A 16,673-nucleotide genomic window follows, 5' to 3' on the forward strand; every position below is an offset into this window, starting at 1 on the left:
AAAATTATACAATTCGACTATAAAGTGTATAAAGTTCACATTTTTCAGGCGTGTTCCACCGTGTGCATCCCACTGCTTTGGGTAAACACAGGTTTATGTAAAGGCTTTGGGTTAAGTATTTCAATAAGCTAATTACACCAAGGTCAAGAAAATCTTTACACTCAAACAAATGCTGTGCCAACGTAACTGAAATGTAATTATAATATAGTTCTGTTTTACGACGGTAGGCAAAAAGTAAATACAATTTATAATATTAAACAAAGGGAAAGACACAGAATAAACAGGACCATTATGATCATTTGTATACTTAGTGATGGAAAATTACTCCAATTTCACTTTCATTAGTAAATGTGACTTCCAAAACAAGATAATATTATACTTTATATTATATTTCTTATCTTTACCATTACCAATCTAGTACACACTTTGGCTTTACTTTTGCCTCTCCACGAAAAACCAAATTTTCTAGCCACCAGGTTGTGGCAGTTCACATTTATGTATTCATTTATTACAAAGTTCAATAAAAGCATCGTTTCCAGAGTCGATGAGTAACTGTAAATAATTGTGATTTAATAATGACCTAAATAAATGTCTCTGATGATCATTGTCACAATTAAGCAGCCTTACACACTGCAGTTGTTAAATCTTAGGACCGTGGTAATGTTAGCCTTTTATATCACGGCTCAAAGAACTGATGATGACAACATCGCAAAATGCATAAAAAAGCGAAACAAGAACAGGAATAATTGTCATGGTCCCCGTGCCTGCCCAGCCGGCCTCACAAGGCTACACTTGTGTTTTTGCTTTCTCTCTCTCTCTCCCCTACCTCTCTGCCTGGGCGGAGCTCACTGCTGGCTCCCGCCCTTGGCTCACACACCTGTTGGCGATCAGCTGATTTCCCAACTACTATTTGAGGCTGGGCCACAGATCTTCTCATCGCTGGATGATTGTGCTACTAACGTTAGTCTCTCTTCCCAGCTCCCGTGGTCTTGTGCCTTTACGCCCTACCTTCGTGACTTGTGAGTGATTTTTCCCTTTCTTGTTCCAGTTTACCTTCCCGGACCTGTGACCTCCCAGCTGTACGAACGTGTGTGAGTTGGATGTGAGGACGTGAGCGAGTGTGAGAGAGAGAGCCTTCCACTAATCCCTTGGAACCCTGGATTTTTCCCCGTCACTGTATATATTATCGCACTGGTGTGTAAATAAACGGTGCTCTGAGACGTCAACCTGTTCTGCGCTTGAGTCCCTGCTTTCAGATTGTGACAATAATAATGTTAACGTCAGTAAATGTTTTCTTTAACTTTGTTTATTATGTCTCTTTTTGGCAAACAACTTACACTTGAACTACAAGCGTACAATTACTCATAAAACAAAAATGGCAATGACCTCAGAATCATCACATGCACATATAAAAAAGATTGGTGTAAGAAGATCAATGACTATCAGGACAAGTCTTACTCCCGATAGTACCAGTGCATTCTTACTCAAATCATTCTAATTTCACTTTTGAAAAGCAGTTTTACTTTTAGCACATCTAAACTCAGATGGCTGAATTCAGTGGCTCTGGAGCAAATTTATCCATCTGTATTTCTGTTAATGTTAAACCACAAAAGCAGCTGTAAGATTTAGTTTTCATTACAAACACAGTTTAAATGATAAATTACTAGTGAAATCCTTTAGGCTGAAAAGCTGTGATCATTTCACAAGAGGAGAAAATAAAACATGATAAAAGAAAATCTGCAAAAATAATTCACAGGCTGTTAAATTACATTTAAGACTGAGGTAAATTAGTTTGAGTGAATTTGTTTAATCTTCTCTTTCTGCATTTTAATTCACAGATTTTAAGATGAGTGAGAGAAAATGATTTATTAAAACCATTCTGTACTAAAAAAGTGAAAATGGTTTAGACAGTAAAATCTCACTTCAAATACTTGTTTGACCTCTTTCGGGCAATCAAATTAGATCTCTTTGATGGTAAATGGTAAGACTGCAGAATTGGAAGGTAAGCTAAAAAAGAGATTCTTAGCACATAATTGTACAGATGTGTCTGATTAATGGGTAATGCATTTGAAATTAATTACAAGCAATAAATTAGCGCTCCAACACAAGACAAAGTGAATTGAATCTTTCTCTTTCGTGAAGGATAAATAGAGAGATGAAATATAATGAAGAAAGGATGAAAGTGATCATAAAGAAATACATTTGCATACTAATTAAAACCAACCTAATAATCTCCCCCATAGTCTTCAAAGAAGTGTACTCAATAGAAGTCATTTCCATAACTTACTGAATTATTGTGCCACTGTCCTGCAGTACTGTGCTCGTCTGTCTCAGCTAGGTGAGCTCTTCTTTTGTTTTAAACTTTTTATGCCAACTCTCAATGCTGTTTAGTGGAATTCAAAGCAAACTCTTAATACAAGGGTTAACTGTCCTTTCAGTGTGTTCACTACAAGACTTTAAAAATCAAAAGAGAACATTTAAGACCTGTTATAAACGGCTCTAATGAATTCCTCCCCATGACATTGCAGGTATCATTTAACTGGAAGACATAAAAAAAGCTTGTTAATAAATGATCCATGTTAAAAAAAAAATCATCTACAGATTTAGGTGTTTCTTTTGCAGCGCGACAAAGTTCACTCCAGTATTACATTTATGAAGCAGGTGCTAACCTACATTCAGTGAATCACTGTCCTTTAGAGCAGAAGAAACATATGGCACCCTTTGACAGTTTCCTACACACAACCTGTCGCCTCTTAAAGCTCCACAGTCAACAGGGAATATTAACCTGTGAGGACCAGGAAGAAAGAACAAAACAAGTTCAAATACCAGTACACACCTGTTCAGAAGTTTTGGGTCACTAAGCAGTTGCTTTTTTATTTATTTATTTTTAAAGGTAAGCACAGTAAATTCTTATAGTTTATAAGTTTGGAACTAAGTTGGCTGTTTCTCTTTAATCTCAAGAGTTTATTTTTTCTTTGTTAAATAGAAATGACCCTTGGAGCTGCAAAACTGAATTAATAGTTAATGGAATTATTAAGAAATCCTTTATGACTTTTAACTGAATATCTTTGTAAACTAAAAAGGTCATTTTAAGTAACTATCACTCCAGCGTTCCTATTACACATTAGCTTATCATCATGTTCCCACAGCTGAATCTGTTAACAAAGACAGCAAAAAAGTAGCTTGCTAAGTGTTAACAGCACCACCCTGTATGGTTTCAATTAGTCTCAAAACTCTGTTTTTCTGTAATTTAACCTGCAACTGAGAGCCTGTTGTTGCTACATAGATATGACTACATACATAGGTATGGAAGATACTCTACATGGTATACTAAGGTTGAAAAAACACTACAGCTGAACTTGAGCTGTGTTTCTTCTGCTGCCATCTCAGTTAATATACGACTACCTGAATTCCATTAAAATGTGAATTGCTACACTGAGTCTGGGGTAGCAGGACCCAGTTCTCCACCTACCTGCAGGATGTGGTTAGAGTAGATCTCCAGCTTACAGCATATTGTCAAAGCACAACAAAAACTACCCATTTAACTGTGGTATGAAGTTCTTTAGCAAATAACTGCAACTGATAAAAAAGGTACACCAAGACAGCCAGCCTGTCCAAGTCTGTGTGAGGGAAACACTGTATATGCAAGCATGGATTTAGCAAAACTTTCCTCCATTCACATTCAATTCTATTTTATTTATACAGCGCCAAATCACAACAAGTCGCCTCAAGGCGCTTTATATTGTAAGGTAACAATCAATCAACAATCATATGACCCCCTATGAGCAAGCACTTTGGCGACAGTGGGAAGGAAAAACTTCCTTTTAACAGGAAGAAACCCCAGGCTCAGGGAGGGGCGGGGCCATCTGCCACGACCGGCTGGGGTGAGAGAAGGAAGACAGGATAAAGACATGCTGTGCAGAGAGGTCTGTTAACACAGAGTGAGAAAGGTGACTGAAGAAGAAATTCTCAATGCATCACGTTCTTAATTATATTCAAGTCTGCACCTTTGTTCAAACCTGAACCTTGTTTATACTCAGCTGATCAACGCTTCAACTGTATCTAAGGGCTTCACTGTATCCAAGTCAGTGCAGCCTTCTGAGGAAAACTGTTGCACATCTGTGTGTGCACAGCTTATGTCCTTTATAAGATGGCCTCTTTTTCTTTATACAGCCACATGGAACTGAATGTAGATGTATTATCATACAAAAACTTTCACTAGTTGAGATTAAATAAATCCTTCTGTTAATTTTCCGGCCTTCTCCCTCATCTGCAGTCATGAGGACAGCCAGTGGGCTTCTTCATCCCAGTGGGGTAAACCTCTCAGAAGCAATATGTAATTAAACTCGGAGAGCATATTCTTTAATCCTAAAGGCTATTATGGATTTATGGTCAGTGCATTGTCTGAGCTCCACAATAGCTTTTCCTCTCTGCACCATATATGCTCTTAAATGGGTAGATAAAGATTTTGTAACCCTTTTAAATCCAGCTTCCTCGTGGACTAATACGTCAGCCTTTGTGTTTGGCCTGGGATGGATAGAAAAGCTCAAAAAGGATAGAGAAATCTGTAATTATAATGCATCAGCCATCATCAATGACATATTTCTGAATCCTTTTCCAGTCACATTAGTAATGAGCAGAGCTGTATATGTGGAATTGTAATTACGTTGTATTCATTTTTAGCTCTCAGGGATTAAAGTATCGACTATGTTTAATTGCAAGTGTTCTATATTTTAGAACAGTGGAGCCCTGATTAAGAGTGACCCATCCCCACCGCAGGACGCTTTGAAATGCCGTGAATACTTAACTTAATTGCTACTTTCATTTGCAATATTTTGGACTCAATCTCCTTTCTCTGGCTCTGCAGGGAACTGCTGATGTAACATTTCCCCCATCTGCGAACAAGCATTGCTGGAACAGGGATTTTTCTCAGCTTCCTTTATTCCTTTACGTTACTTGTCCAAGTCAGAAGCACCATAAAAGTTCTTTGTTTTCATCAGGTTTTTGATTTTAAATATGTACCATATGATTATGTTTTGGATAGTTGATCGTTCATCAGTATAAGTTTAAGTCTTTATTGATTCCATTTAATTATTTTCAATGTTTAATGCCCAAGTAGTGGCTTTTCAAAGATGCAGTCCTCTTGGGGAAAATAGGAAACCATTTCATCATATCCAAATACACAAGACTGAACTTCATGCAAATCAAATATATCAACAAACACTATCACCGAAAGTGTTTGAATTCTAGGCTGAAAACCAAGGAGGAAAAGAAAAACTGTAAAGCCAGAAACTATTTAACCCGAGGCTTGTATGCTGTATGCAGCTGTATGCAAAAGATGGAAATAGCCTCAGAGTCTAAAAGGTGAAGTCAATGTGGAAGAAGCTTAAACCTGCATCCTATCAAACGGGTAACGAAGGTGTTGAACCTGTTTTTTTTTGTTTTTTTGGGGGGGGGTTACAAGATTTTCAGAAAACTTGACCTCTGACCTTGAGGTCGAGGTCACCACAATTCAAATGTGTCTCAGATTTTCAGTAGCGGCACCTATGGTATCAATTTGAAATTCATTGGTTACTTCCAAGATTTTAAGAAAATATGACCTCTGACTGTGACGTTTGAGATTCAAATTCATCTGAGATATTTAGTAGATGCACCTAAGGTACGCTGCGTTTTTGCATTTCACCACAATAACAACAGCAAACCTTGATTTCTTGGATTTCTCTTGTTTACTACCCGTCTGTAAAAGTCACAACCTGCTAGAACCTTCTCCAGAAAAGCCACTTACATATTCCAAGGATTTATATTTACAAGAACTAGTTCTTTTGAAAGGAGATCGAGAATTACAAGCGACCAAAAAGACATTTTAATTGTAAATTGGACATAAGAAACAATACCAGCTGTGATCACACCCTTTACGTGCCATAAACAAATAAAGACATTTTCATCTTTTCCAATCAGCTGTTGGATCACTGCGTCCTTTTCTGTCACACACAACTGAAAATGATCAGGTCTTGGTGTCTCAATGATAATGTATTCTCTCTTATTTGACTTTTTAATGGGCTTTCACCTAATTATCATCACATGGTTCCAAAGATGTGTGCTGGGGAGCAAACTGAGGAGTCTGGGAACAAAAGGAGGTCAGATCTGGAAGTGTTGGCACATGGCCTGATCCGCTCCGGTACCCCCCTCTCCCTGTTTTTGTACAGTGATAAATTTTCCCCTTGAAGATGATGTCAATATGTTGATGTGCCTTCCTTTATTAAGATACCATCCAACTGATAACAAGTCCTGCTGTGTATTACCAACATAAATAATTAGAACAGAGACCAAGGAACGGCAGGTGGCTTTTGGCACAAAGAAATAATCATACTTGATGTGGAAAATAAAGTAAAAGGACCCATCTGTTCACGGCAGGGGGAGGCGAAAAAACACGTTAACATATTGTCAGTAACATTATGAAATACACAGTTAATAATTTTGTCATGGCACATGGCTCTGGACACTTGTTTTAAATAATCTAACAGAAGTGAGCCAGGCCCTGCTTCGATGCTTCAAATTAACCGCAGATTTGCACGCTCATGACTACCGGCCATTTTGTCACACGCTCTGCCAATTATTTACTCAAAGGGCTGATGAAGAAGGAGGCTGAAAAATATGTAACGGAGAAATTACAACATGTGGTACAGTATCTGACCAGATAACTGTCTGTCCAATACTTTGATTCAGAGTAGTGCACATAGGGGGAGATTTTAGGCAATTATTTGTGTTGTGAGCAAATTTGTGCCATTGAAAAATTTCCAGTATGCGCCTAGGCTCAGCTGCCTTTTTGAATATATTAGAAAGCCGAAATTACCGCAATATAGAGGTTGTCCATGATGGCCACTTGAGCCAATCAAAGTTCAAGAGGGCTCTTGTCAAGGGCTCTTTGACTGCTATGAGAAATCCGTGGCATATTTAGGCCATCTCAGGTGCCTGCATTGATATAATCTCCTCTTACTCCATTGTGTACCAACAGGTTCATCAGTGAGGGCTGTTCTACAAATCAAATTTATTTACTTGCTTGATTGAGATGATCAGTTTAATGTTTACTGGTGTGTGGAATCATCTTTGGTATATAAATGAGATGATTAAGGCTGCAGGGCTTCCCTGCTCAGGGATCTAACAGACGCCTCAGAACACAGCACTGACTGAACTTCAATGCACATTTCCTGTTTATTTACTGCTGTTTTCTCACAGCTTTTTCTGCATGACTCTGAAAAAAAAGGAGAAGTAATTTTAATCAAAAAAATTAAAAAACACTGTAGCCTGCAGCCAAACCACTGATTATTATCTTAGAAGATCACAGGTACCATGTAGGCTGTAAACAGATAATCCACTCCTCAAGGTTCATGTAAACATTTTTGAATTATAGGTAATTTATTGATAATGTAAAGTGAAATATCACTAAATAAATAACATGCTACAGCCACTATCCAAAACAGCAGAAGTTCAGTTCATAGTTTTCAGTTAAAGCTGTTGCATGTTGATTTTAGTGACTCACTTAATAAAAAAGTAATCTGTTCTCTACAACAGTGGCTGATTTCTATAATCATATTGATATTGATATATTACAGGTGCATGACTTTGAACAACTATAACCAAATGACAGTAGAAACGTACATGATGGTTTAATGTCTTATAATGTTGAAGTAAACAAGGCCCCTCTGTTTGTAGCCTTCACGGGCCGCGCGATGCAACATCTCATTAGCATTTCTGGTTACGTTTAGGAACCTTTTAAATTCCCGTCAAACTCTCCCAGCTGTATGCAATGAAGATCATTTCTATTTTATGTTTCTAAAATCTAAAATATAGCTTTAAAACCAATGAAATTGATTTTTACTGAGAAAATAAAAGTCTAATGACCACTGAGGAGCGTGAAGGTCAATACACATAGCAGGGTAGTGTTTCCCATACATAGACTTAACCTGGGTAGGCTAACATGCTCAAATCTGTTTTTGGTGCAATTTAGCATTTGATTCCTTCTTTAACAATAATGAAACAACAATGACACACATGTTGCTACAGTCCAACACCACGCAGTATAAGCACGATCTGATATCGTCGTGTTGGTGTTGTTCCCAGATCATCATACTAAATGTTGTTCCAGGATCAACATTGTAAGTGACCAATCAGAATGTTGTGATGTCATACTTTTGCGACTTCGGGAAAAACCGCCGTAAAAAAACTGTACTTAAGCTGCGAGAAACCGCTTCTGTCCGCCGATCAATGGACCCTGACCCTAACCCTAACCGTAACCCTTTAATAAACGGTAAGCAGAACTGATATTGTCCTTGCAACATTGGAATTTCATAAATGCACGAATGGCTTGGTGCGCAAAAGAATAACGTCACAACAATGTGATTGGTCACTTGCAATGTTGATCCTGGAACAACATTTTCATGATGATCTGGGAACAACACCAACACGACGATATCAGATCATCCGCAGTATAAAGTGCTTTAAGACCTCTACAGTATCTTCATTTTTCTCACAAACATTATCAGTTTCAACCTTAACCTATTACTTCAATCCCCCTAAAACTAAACACCCATTTCAATCCTCTTTCCGATCTTGTTTCAATTAAGAGTAACACGCTCAGAGAAGATGCTGAGGTGCAACAGCAGCAACAGAGGGGGGAAATGCTAGCACGTCTTCTCTAAAATGGCTGCTCCTGTATCCCTTGCAGGGAAACATTATTCCTAATAAAAGTTCCTTGGAGAGTTCTTTGAACCTGAAAAGAAACACTGCCTATACCCAGGAGCAAAGAAGGCCATTACAGCTTGTAGTGGAAGATTTAATAGGTGTCATAATTTATCATGTAAACCGAAAAGTGTTTCTTAATTAAGTGCGAGCGTTAATGAATTTTTTAATTTGATCCCTGTAAGTACTTTGCCATGCTAATTGCAATATTCCACACATTAGTTATCGGCTATTGCCCTTGGCTATTTGCTGTCGTGAGGGAAGGATCCTCTTTTCCCTTCAGCTTAAGTTCATTAACTGAGTCTAAGCAAAAACTACGGGCACTATGAGTATGTGGAATATTTGGGTCTTATGTTCTGATAAATATAAAGATTTTATTGCAAAGTTGTTTTCACGGTGGCCACACTGACAGTGATTTAAATGTCTTTTGCTTTGAAAAACAACGATCAGTTGTACTTGTTAGACATTTGGGCATCTGCTTGCTCCTAACGCCACATCCCTGTACCTCAGAGATTGCACATGAGAGTAATCATTGAGTGAGCTATTTAAAATGACTAATGTAAGCCAGGCTCAGTCTTGATGACTGCCTTTGTATCCAAAGTCTTGCTATCACTGGTGGCAGGCTCATATTGTTCAGCGCAATTAATCTGTTTGAGAAACATAATAATGAAGTTGCCAACTGGTGCCTGCGCTAGTATTTTATTAATCAACTGCAATTAGGCTGTGTCGCTATGTCCTTAGGATGACTTTTCATTCACTTGCAGAAAAAAGCAGTACGTCAGCCCAACAGTGCACTCAGTGAGAAATACCGTTCGCCGCTACAGAGATCACAGATGGGCTCAGACAGACATAAAGCAATAACAATGTGGGGAAATTACTGTCAGCCGCTATGCAAATGCTAGGGAGTTTTGGCTCTGGGTATTAAATTTGTCTACTTTATAAGTGATTTCAGAAAGAACCAAAGCCATTTTAGAGTTGCTGAATTTTAGTAAGGATCGGCACCGTCGCGTACGGATGATACAAAAGTATAATCCACACTGGTTACAAACAGAGACAGGCTACTGTAAACTTCTTTTGCTGGGAGGAAAAATGGCAACACAGCTGATGATGTTTCTGATTTTTAACATACCCGAGGGTCTGTTCAAGCATCGTGTCAATAGTTAACCTAGACCTGCTCAGAACCACAGTAGTTTACAACGTTTTGACATTGCAATGTTTAATGAATACTTGGAAACGACAATGTTTAGACAAGTGAAATTCAAGGTGGTACTCTGTTCACGGCCATCAAGTCAAACCATCAACCAATCTCCATTTAAAAGAAAATAATATTTAACACAATCAGTGTTAAATAAGTGAGTGAAATATAAAGTATACAGCAAACATGCCCAACATGGAAAAAAAAAATCTGCTTTCTGTGTTTTTCCTCTGAAAAAAATTAAAACTATCTACCATTTGTCAATTAAATATGACAAACAGTACATAAATGTGGTTGATAGAAAGCTGTTTTCCAAATTCCACCACAGAACTACCGATTAGACAACTAGTTCATGATGTGTTTACAGCATTTTCAGGGGAAGAAATCTTGAAAATTGTACTTCTGACTGACCTCAGATAGGGCATGGATTGGTATTGATTTGTTACACTCAATTCTCTATTTGCTTTGTTTCCATTCCAATTTCAGCTACATTTAGATTGTGTTTAAACATTTATATTAGTGCTTCAGAGTGTCTTGCCTAAAAATCTCTGTACTTCAGCTGTTTGTGAGTCCGCTCGTGTATGTTTCCTGTCATCATTTTAAAAACCTCAAATTATAAGCACCCATTTACATCTTTTCTCCTCTGTTCTTCTTTTCTCTTTGTTTTCTGTCTCTACTATCCAAATTCATTCATCCAGTCACTTTTTTACTATCTTCCCTCCCTTTAAAAAACATGGAACTACAAGGAGTGGCTGTGGGGTGAATGTGTGTGAATATTAGATTAGCACTTCAGTAGGAAAAAGCATAGAAAAAAGTGCTTGTGTGAATGGTTGAATGAGGCATGTTGTATAAAGGACCATGAGTGCTCAGGCAGAGTAGAAAAGTGTTATATAAGAACCATTTACAACAAGCTGCTTAAACTATCAGGAAAAAGGAAGCTGACAACCTGAACTGTTAATGGGGACTGTTATCCACTTCCAGCAAAGCATTTCAAGTAAAAATACCATTCAATTTTCAGAGGGAACCATTCAAATATTCTTTAAGGATCACGTCCAACCCCAAACTGCTCTCCAATGACTGTGCACAGCTGCGGTCAACTTGCTAGTTTTGCACTGGAACTAATTTTCACTTATTTCTGACTACCACACAACACAGTTTGAACTTGTTTTTATCTCTGCATGTTGCTTCTGTTCTTACAGGATCATATCATCATATTTCACCTCACACACTTTGTTGTTCTCATGCCTGGTAGTGTGTTGCTGTGTACTGGCTCCTGCCAAACCTATTGGTAGCATGACTTAATATACTGCGTGCACGTGTGCGTGCATATATAAACATGCATAAAAGTGTAAGAGGTTCCCTTTCAAACAGAACAATCAAAATACAACTTTGATCAAACTGTGTGTGTTAGTTTTTCAAACTTAACTAATGCATGAATTTATTCAATTCATACCACACACTGAATCAGAGCTTCAGCTGATTATTCTAAGATATAATATCCTGCACAATGCTGCAGCGGGTTTCTCCTCCCTTCACCCCGTGGCAGTATAGTCACAGTTAAGATGGATTTGCTAAGCCCTTTAATTTAGCCAAAGCCAAAGGAACACAAGGCCATTAACACAAATTTTATCCTCAAACCCCGCCTCTTCGTGTCATGACATTCAAGTTTAATGGAGAACTCAGGAAAGGCAAACGCCTCCCCATAAATGTTTCATGAAGTAATTCCACCCATATGAAGAAACTCAGAAAAAAATCTGTTGACATTATCCTGACAATGTTGCCGGAGCATCTGCAGAGGAAATGTATTTAATATTCACAGGGCTTCTTACACTCTGACATTAGCCGAAGAAGATAATCCCTCAAAGATTAAATTAAATGTGGGCTGAAGTGTTTAGTGCTGCTATTGTTTTCATTAGTACAAAAAAAAAAAAGGGGGAATTGTACTCAGTGTGTATGGTATGAAATCGTGCATCTGGGCGAGCACTTGACATCCACACTCCCCCGCTCCTCTGATAAAACATAATATCATTCTGTGTCCATAATCTCCAAGCAGCAGTTAGCATTAGAGTTTTTAACTACACTTAGCGGTTACTAAATATGCATTTCTGGTATTAAAATAAATCTTCTGTTGAGATAAGAGCAGAAGGTGCACTGCACTCCTCTGCTGATTCGGGACATTTGCTCATCTTCACTTCATAGAGGTGAAAAGGGCCTGATGGTGGATTGTATGGATGATAATGTGGAACATTTTGGTATTTATTAAAGTAATCTGATGTTCTCTGTTCCAAGAGATTTTTGGGGAAATATCAACAGGTTGAAAGAAAGCAACATCTGTGAATGTTGATTAATTATGGTTTGACAGATGTTGCTAAATGTCTGCGGACTCCAGGATTTGAACGAACAGTCGAAGGTTTTTCTAAATCTTGTTACCAGCAAGTTTTAAAATAGACGTCATACAGACTTGGGTTTTTTTTGTTGTTGTTGTTGTTTTTAATCCATGTATACATAATAAATACAACTATGAAATCACAATTGTTTAAATTTTTAAATTATAAATTGACCTAATAGAATTAATAAGTGACATTATATCACATCTCACAGTGGGATATCTCAACAATACAATAATAACAATAAAGTCATAATAATGAATTAAATTGTGGAAAAAAATAACTAATGAATAAGCACAATTTTATTTTGCTTTTCATTAGGGATGGATGGGAATTGATAAGAATTTAGCAAATTCGATTTCATTATATAATATTATTGGTAAGCTATCACTTTGGGTCTCATTCTCACTGGGGTCTCATTGGCTCTGCTTTGAGGGTTCACCAAACAGGGGTCACAAACACAAAAAAACAAAACAGTTTCTTACCCAAGATGATTGGAAATCCTAAGATCCATCAGTATGTCCGCAGGGAAATAAAAATCTCCACATTACAGTCTCCTTCACATACATTTGGGCTTCGCTTTTGATCACTAATATAATAAAGTAATTTAATCAGTGAAATGATGTGAGGGGGAAAAAAAAACAAGGTCTCCAAAAAGTGGGTATCTCTTCCTCGGAGCACTGCAGACGTGCTGATGGGATTTGTGCTTGTGCTTCAGTAAGAAACGTAGTTACATTTGTGGTGTGATGTGCATGTAGTGAGCTGTTATGTTGTAAACTGTCTGAATTTGCTTGTATAAAATAGCACTGATCGTGTCGCTCGGTACACTCGGCCAGAGGAGGAAAAATATGTTTCCGTTAGTCTGAACAACCTTACTGCTAAAGAGACAGACAGCGAAAGCAGACAGTATATACTCGGTTTTAACATCCCCTTGGTGTCATTTTTTCATAATCGATTCTGTCACTAGTTAGACTTACATTAGTTTATGTTAGCTATTAGCCGCAACCAACCAACCAACCATATGAGGTCACGTTCTGTACTGACAGAAGGTGGTGCTAAACATTTTTTTTGAACTTTAACTTTAAGGACTTATTTCTTAAGTCCAGCTTCACAGACAGAGTTACATCTATGTCAGTTTTTGAGCGCAGGACTCAGTGGTGTAAATTAGCGTTTATATGTGTAGCGTTTCATGTCCCCTTTTAAAGCAATGCAGGGGAAGTAATCAGTTACTCCCAAGAGAACAGTTTACCAAAGTAATTTATTATACTCCATGTTACATTTGTCTGTAAAATGGCCTGAAACCCAGTGTCTCATAATTACAGTTTAACAATATAAACCGCAGGCTACAGGCCCACACACCAACACAAATCCCTACCGAATCAGGGTGTGCATGATCTTTCTCTTAGTATTTAGGCACAAAGCTAAGAACACAAAGCTGATGGCACAGAGCAAAAATGAAAATCAGCACAAAGACACTTTGAAGCTATCGCTACTGTCATTCTACTGTAGAAGCATGAGCGGATAGAAATGGAGGCTGCAGCCTGACTGTTCATCACTGCCTTTGTTACCTGTTGAAGTTCAGGGTCTGGCTTCTGGGCTCGGCATTCACTCAGCTTTAACCAAGTATTTTGATGTTATTTGGCATCGATGTTTTTGATTTTGTGCAAATAAATACAAAATCCATAAAATAAATGCCATATTTCCTGTTTTTTTTCTGGACAGCTTTCTTGTCAAATCTGACACTTGTATATTGGTGTTCATTTTGGAAAACTGAACATTGTACAAATTATAATGCAACCCCTGGGGTGACATGTTTCAGCAAAATAGCTTGAGATTAAAGGTTTACCTTCAGCCAGCCAACTCTTGGTAATCCAGTGAAGGTCCATCCCCTTCACCACGGTTGGCCCCTTCCAATTTAGGACCCCTGACACGCAGGGTTGCCCCCTCTGTCAGCCTGGTGTGGCTGATCAAGCTGTTCCAACAACTGGAAGACATCACAAGTTAAACACTCATTATTTTAATTTGATGCTAATCATGTGTTAATGAGACTAATCCTCGCAATGATTCAGGTAATTTGCTTAATGGCTGCCTAGAGTCCAGATTACAGCAATCAGTCACGTTTGATAAGACGTCTGTTGCGGGGCAGGGGGGAAAACTCGGTGGAGGAGTAGAGGACAGGGAACAGGTGAAGGCCAGCAGGCCTCCAGGAGAGTGGAGACATGCTAGTTCATTGGCCCTCTCACCTTTGAGCCATTAATGTCTTGGCGCTGCATCGAGGGGAGAGCTTTTTTGATATTTCCCCTCAATCATCACTCCACACACTATTTCTACACTGTTTCCACCACGATGGATGCTGAACATATTGTAAAGGAGCATCCTCATCAAGAACAGTGACACAAGTTGTCAAATGAAATGTAAATGAAAGTGCTCATTCGTCAGATCGTGTATTATTTAGGCCATACCTGGGATAATTTAAAGGCTTGCACCATCATGAAAATGCTCATTGTTTTAATGTTTTTAATTTCCATATCTTCTGATATTGTACGTTTTATCATATTTGCAGTTTTGTAACACAATATAGAAAAATGCTCAAAGTTTATCTTGTTTTGTTTACATGTTATTTTCTCAGCTAATTTCTCTGGTAAAAGTATTGTCTCAATGATTAGTAGGAGTTATATTTAAAACTTTCATCAAATATATGTTCTTTTAGGATTCAGTGAGCCAAACAAGTCATTTTTAAGTTGAACTTCACAACTTATATTTGAATGACCATGTATCCTATGTATCAAGTCTTGCAGTTGACAGAGCCTTCCTGGCTGCCATGCAGTAACACCTGTACATTTAACTAGCTAGTGTGAATCTCAGCTAAGCTATCAACAAGCAAGCTCAGGCTAGCTAAGCTAAGCTAACTAAAACAAGCTAAGCTAACTACATAAATGTAACGTATTTTCCACTCAGCAGTCACTATGCTAACTTTACTGAACTATTTTTGGTACGTCTTACCTGTCTACATTTTTTCTCACTGGACACAGTTCAGACTAAGCCAGGATGTCAAACTTGAGCTTCCAGAAAATTATAAGCTAGCTAAGGGGTGGGGCAAGCTGACTTCAAATTCACTGGAATGCAAAAAACTCATTGTTTTGAATATATTCTTTTAGCTCTTAATGGCTAATTCAATACAGTAAAATGGTTTTTTGGGAAATTTTCTTAACATAACCGGTTAAAAATTTATGAAAAAATGAAGTCTCTGCCATAACCCTTACCTTACGGTGCCCCTTCCACCCCAAAGTTTCCATCTTCCTTTCCATCACATTTTTCTAAAAGTCATTTATAAATTATTTATTTATTGCAATTTATTTCATTAACTACACAAAATAGACATTTCAAATACACTGGAGGTGAGTTTAAAAAACAAAACAAAACATAAATCGCCTAGGAACTTTTAAAACCCCTTTTAAAAAATGTAGTTTGGGGCAGTTATGATTTGATTGACATGGCTCTAAGCCAATGACAGCGTAGAGCTTGTTCATAAATCTGTGCATCAAACTCTCTCTTTAAATTATGGCTCTGAGACTCCAAAGAGACAAAAACATGACTTTGTCTATTTATTTAATGTATTTAAAGCTTTACACAAAAACTAATAATAGCGTCAGTTAAATTACATCAGTGGAAAAACTAAAGGTAGTATAAACCATAAACAAATACACCATAAAAGCAACAACAACAACAATGACAATAATGATACTACTACTACTAATAATAATAATAATAATAATGTCTCTTAGAAATACAGCTGGATCTTTGTCCCAAGAGGAAGAATGAATGCGTGATCTCTCTCCCTGACTCAGATCAAGCCGGGGATGCTACGCCCCTGACAAACAGCTGCAGCATAATGACCTGTGAGTGCTAACAAATATAAATCGTTTTCTCTTGCATTTTTACTGTCGTCAAAACAAATGCTCATTAGCCTTTTATGAGGGATTGTGTGAATAATAAATAGATCCTAATTACCCCCTATCACAAATGCAAATGTGTGAATTAAAAGCAATGGGTAGTAAAACAATAGAGCTACTTTTCCTAGTTAATATTATATGTACAGTTACTGACTTATTGAGCATGAATGGCTTAAATTAATTGTTGTGACTAGTTGCTTTACTTTACATTATTGTAGTGACGATTAATCTTTAATATGTCCCATTCCCACTAAGAGCATGTATTTCTTGGCGCTAATAAAGCTCTAATCTTTTTGTAGCTGTTCAGTATAAGATAACTTTTAAAACATCTGCACTTTGATCTTACGACTATAAAAATAACAAATATTTTTTAATGATTACATTCAGTTTATGGGTTAC

At 37.6% G+C, this 16,673-nt stretch overlaps 1 long non-coding RNA gene across 1 annotated transcript in view; it reads right to left on the reverse strand.

The window, feature by feature from the left end:
* Positions 1-14,296, reverse strand: part of LOC146376724 (uncharacterized) — a 74,017-nt gene extending 59,721 nt beyond the window's left edge. Inside the window, exon 1 of the long non-coding RNA XR_014801763.1 lies at positions 14,168-14,296. This is a non-coding gene — a long non-coding RNA (uncharacterized LOC146376724). The remainder of the gene's footprint in view (positions 1-14,167) is intronic.
* Positions 14,297-16,673: the final 2,377 nt, after the last annotated feature.

The sequence above is a fragment of the Perissodus microlepis genome, chromosome 12 (genome assembly GCF_051167445.1).
Source record: "Perissodus microlepis isolate ML-2025 ecotype Zambia chromosome 12, ASM5116744v1, whole genome shotgun sequence".
Classification (NCBI taxonomy): domain Eukaryota; kingdom Metazoa; phylum Chordata; class Actinopteri; order Cichliformes; family Cichlidae; genus Perissodus; species Perissodus microlepis.